Source organism: Anoplophora glabripennis, unplaced genomic scaffold (assembly GCF_000390285.2).
Source record: "Anoplophora glabripennis isolate ALB-LARVAE unplaced genomic scaffold, Agla_2.0 scaffold748, whole genome shotgun sequence".
Classification (NCBI taxonomy): domain Eukaryota; kingdom Metazoa; phylum Arthropoda; class Insecta; order Coleoptera; family Cerambycidae; genus Anoplophora; species Anoplophora glabripennis.
Genome location: NW_019417132.1, coordinates 10,182 through 15,559, shown reverse-complemented (window position 1 = coordinate 15,559; position 5,378 = coordinate 10,182).

Below are 5,378 nucleotides of genomic sequence, written 5' to 3'. Positions count from 1 at the left end.
GGAGCGGCCTATTTTTCGTGTGCGACGCACGTAGAATGACTCCGACACGCCCATCCGATGAAATCTGACGATCGCCTCGACGATTTCCCGTAATTATTTTTTATTTTACCCGATTTCCGCGTTATTCGTTTAAAGACGCGAGGAAAATACTCATATTCGTCGACCGGATGCCTTCTTCCAACTTTGTATGTAGAACTTTCCGCTAAACCACACGCGGTGTTCGAAATGCGGCCGTAAATACGTTCAAATGCACCCTGGCGCGGGGTTCGAATACGCGCATTTTGCCCCGCAGAATTCCTATCGCCCGAGCCGCGATGCGGCACTCGACTGGGCACCCGGTGTCCGGTCGTTCTTCCTTCTTCGTTCGGGAGCATTTTTGTAACGTTATTTTCGCGTTTTCGTACTTAAATTTTGCCTTTTTTTGGGGTCTTCTCGACGACAGACGGCCGTCTCATAACCCGGAAAGATTTTAAGCATTGGGACACGCCCACCCGGAGAAAATTCGAACGACGTTAGAAATGTCAGATTCATTATGTCAAAATAATTTTCGGGCCAAACGTCAAACCACATACTTCTATCCTTCTAGGATAGAAGTATGTGCGTCAAACATGTCTGTAGGGTAGCGGCGAACCGTTATTTTACCTCACTATGCCTTTTTTAAACGTTAATGTGTAGCTACGCCTCGAAATGTACAGGTATTACATTATTGTCACGATATTATTTACATCTTTTCATAAATACCGCTCTACATAAGCTCTCCGCATTGATGTAAGTACCCCTAAAATTACCCGTTTCAATTTCAAGCCAAACAGTAAACCCTTTAAAAAACCTTGCAAGTTTAATATTACATTACATTATGCATTTATATTACTCTACTATTGCCATTAGTTGTGATACGTCAAAAAAAAAACTGGCACTAAAGACTTCCGTGCCGCTAAATATCTTATTTTACTTTTACATTCACGCCATTTCGAGGTACATGCCTTTTAATTACCAGTACAAAGTTGCAACACATGTACAATAAATTCCCCCGATTTAAAAAAGCAAAGTCTGAAAATTTCATATATATTTTTTTCAATTTTACAGGTACCTATTCTGGCTTACTTCTTATTAACGAACATTTAAATTATTGCATTCATTTAGTACTATTCGTATACATAAAATTATTCCACTAACGTCAAAATGAAAATAGTTTGGCGTTTGAATTTTTTCCATCCAATCATATTCAATGCATTTTTAACGACTAGAGAAGTAGGTTTGCTTCCCGGTAATCCCGTTCGTTTTGGGTCTCACATCGTCATGTTTCTTAATTCTTAACTTCTAACCTAACATAATATGAATACGTGCAGCTAAACAAGCCACAGTTTATCGTTACAAATACGGTCTATGCCACCAGTGTATTACAAGTTTTTCGTTATAAATACGCTATAGACGAGCGTATCTGAGTCCATAGGGTGGAATTTTTGTGATTCAGGCCCAGTAAAATGCCACCCCACCAGTTAAAATACGAGTGAACTTCGCGAGTGCTTGAAAATAAGTTATTTCATTGTATTAGATATCAGTAACTTCAATAATTAAAAATGTAAGTCTGTCTTTCAATAAAGATTATATTGACAGTAATCTATTCTTTAACTTTCATTAGTACTTAGGTACCACGAACACTATAAACAATGTATAGGGTGTTTTAGTTTTAATCAAATATATTTTCACGATTCATACAATAGGTAAGTTTGTTACATAATTATTTATTGCCGGAACCTTAAAAAAATATATCCAGTCATTAATTGTTTAGAAATAATACAGATTTTTTTCATTTCTATAACACTAAGGCCAAATTAATAAAAAAAAATACTACTAAAAAACATGATATGACATACAAGGTGTTATTTTATTTAGGTTCCCATATTCTTGGCCATCCCAGTATTTAATACTTACAGGCTGTGGCTATTTTGAAGCAAAACATGTTTCAAGATATTGCAGACATGAAATATCATGGATAAAAATTTTTTAAATATATTTTTTTGTATTACGTACATTTTGCAAATTTTTGACAATATTTTTTTACATTTTTCAGATAAGTACTTAAATCCAGTTATAAACATCAGCAAATAAATGAAAAAAGAATAAATGCGTGAGCAGGGGTGGCGGAGGGTTGATTTGGGGGTTGAGAAGTTGTGAAAAATTGTATCATTGGAATTTCTGGCTAAAGTCGACGTCAAACAAAAAAGTATCTAATAGAAAAGTTGTAGATCATACAAAAATCTACAACTTTTGTAGAGGTCACTTTTTAGGGTAACCTTAAAATTTCCGAGAAAATTGTGAAAAACGGTTTTTTTTTATTTTTCGTTTTTTATTTCTCATTTCCGCAAAAATAATGTAATTTTGACGAAACTTGGTGAAAGTATACCTTTCTGCGTCTTAAATAAGCACAAATTTTTTTAGATAAAAAATTCAAGGAGTTTCCGAGATATTCATTTTTTCCGGTCTGAAACAGTTTTTTTTTCAAAGAAAAATTCTACTTAGAAAAATCATCGTATAGAGTTCTGCCGGTGATCATTTTTTTCGTTTTGACATACACTTTTTGGTGAAATAAAAAAATCTGTAGTCACAGTTCAAAAACAAGCTCAAAATTGCAAAAAAAAATAAAAATGACGCAACAATGAATTTTTCAGTAATTGTTGATAATTTGTTTAAATTTCAAAAAAATTCAAAAACTGATTACACCATTCAATTATACGGAAGAAAAATACAAAAAAAACTGGCTCACCGTTTGACCCAAAACTTTATTTTTGTATAGTGTTGCGATAAACATCTAAGTCGAATAGTGAATAAATAAAATAAATAATATTTTTTTCCCGTAGGATCGATTATTTTTTTTTAATTTTGATGTATTTATAGATATACAGTGTGTCCAAGATAAGGATGGGATAGCATTAGGATCTAGGAAACAGTAAGAGATACGGAGTGGCTCAAATTATAAAAAAGTTGTGTGTTTTTTACACCTAATAATATGCCGTTTAGAAAGTTTTAAAATTCCGGGTAGTTCCGGAGATATCCGGAAAAACCCGAAATTTCGTAAAATCGTTTTAATTTTTTTTTTGGCTTTATTTGAAAACGAATTTTAAAATAAATTGCATATTGCCACTTTCTCCGCTATATCCAATGGCGTCAACATTTTTGCAATCCGACGTTGCGTCTTCAAGGGGTCATCATCAGGTTAATTTTTTTAAATACGTCGCTGTTATTTTTATGACAAAATCTAAAGTCATTTTAAAGGTTATCTTAAAAAGTGACCTCTACAAAAGTTGTACATTTTTGCATGATCTACAACTTTTGTATTGGATAATTTTTTGTTTGATGTCAACTTTCGCCAGAAATCCCAATGATACAATTTTTCACAACTTTTAAACCCCCCAAAGCAACCCTCCGTCACCCCTGCTCACGCATTTATTTTTTTTTTAGGTATATTATAAGCCCCTTTAGCATTTCCTCTTATAAAAGTTTAGATAACAATTTTTTTTTTCTCCAAGTGTAATTTGGTTGGACTATTTTTTTTAAATTCCTAATGATTTATTTTTGTTATCAAATTAATGAGATATTTCAACATACATAGAAAAAATTCCGTTGAAGCTCGAACGGTCGAAAATTTATTGATTCCAATATTTCTTATGAAAAATTTTGTCCTACTAACCGCTTTTTGAAACATTTATGTACTGGATGTTTCATAAAACTGACGCAGGTAGGCTGGGCTTTTCTTTATTCTTTTCACTTCTTTCAACTTCATTTAATCAAATCTTTTGATGAAGTTGTATTATATTTAGTAACCAGTCACTTTTTTGAAAGTTAACCCATGTCTGCATTATAGGCAAATTAAACTTTTCCTTCCTGTTTTAACTTTTCCTATTTTACTTATTGAAATCTTTTAAGGGAAAACTGTACTTATATTTATTAACTAAATGTCATTTTAAAACTTTATACTATTGTTCCAAAAATAAGCATATTCTTTTCACATTTTCAAACTTAAGGTATGAAGCTGTTTAATGATTTTTTTAATTTTATTTACTAACAGAGCCTTTTTGAAAGTTTGCATACTGTATGTTACCCAACCCAGGTTAGAATGGAAGGAAACTAGATATTTCTTTATCTTTTCTACTTTTTTCTACTTTCTTTGTTAAAGTCTATTGATGGAAAATTTTATATTTACTAACAAGATGCAATTTTTGAACATTTTTATACTGGATGTTCCAACAATGTTGATCCTGTTCAGACATTTATATTTTTCTGTATTTTATTCTACTTTATTTATTGAGTACTTTTGATGAAACGTTTTATATGTTTTTTTAAACCTCACGATATACTAAATGTTCTATAAAATTGACCCAACATAGAATCACGAAGGATGGAATATTCCTTATCATTTTTATTTTACGAGTATTGAACTCAATTTTAGTTCTTAAAATCTTTTGAAAAAAAAAAATACATTTACTAACCAGATGCCTTTTTGAAACTCTATATATACAAGGTATTCCATAAAATTAATGCGGAACAGAATCGAGGCCACATATAACTTTATTTTCCTAATTTTTTCAACTTATTAAAGTTTTGTTGAAAAATTTCATATTTACTAAACAAAAGGTTTTCTGAAAATTTATGTACCTACAAAGTATTCTATAAAATTGACGGAGATCTGCATCAGATTTTTCCTTCCACTTTTTACTTTTTTTGTTTTACTTACATATTGACTCTTTTCGTCATGTTTTATGCTTACTAACTAGACGAGATTTTGGCGAATTATCTGTCTAGAGGCTTCCGTATATTTCAGAAATTTGTTGTGGCAATATTTTTATGAAAAATCTTATATTGTAGAACTCAGAGGCATTTTGCAAATTTATATTACTAAGTGTTTCATAAAAATGACACAGGCGGACTAGAATTTTTTCTCATTTCACTACCTACCTAAATTTTCAAATAGATATTTCTACACACGGTGTCAAATGTTTTTTGCAATTTATGTACGGGATGTCTGTATCGTCCATGTATATGTATATGTTTTCCTCGTTTTCTGAGTCCGACATTTTGTGCGTGTGCGTGTGTGTGTGTGTGTGTGCGTGTATATGAGGGTGTGTACGTGTTAGTCGTATGGGGATGCCCCCTTACGGGGGCGTACGTGTCTTTTGGTGTATTTGTCTGTCTGGTATATTGTTTGTCGGGGGTCGCAATTTTAAAGAAATGTATTTTAAAGTAATGCAAATAACTGATAAATAAGTAAAAACTTACCTGGGCATAACCCCGGCACAGGTGCTGTAACAAAGATGCCGACGGCGTCTATGCTTAAGCCGGGGATTAGGTCGGTGATTAAAAGGAAAGAAAGGGATTCT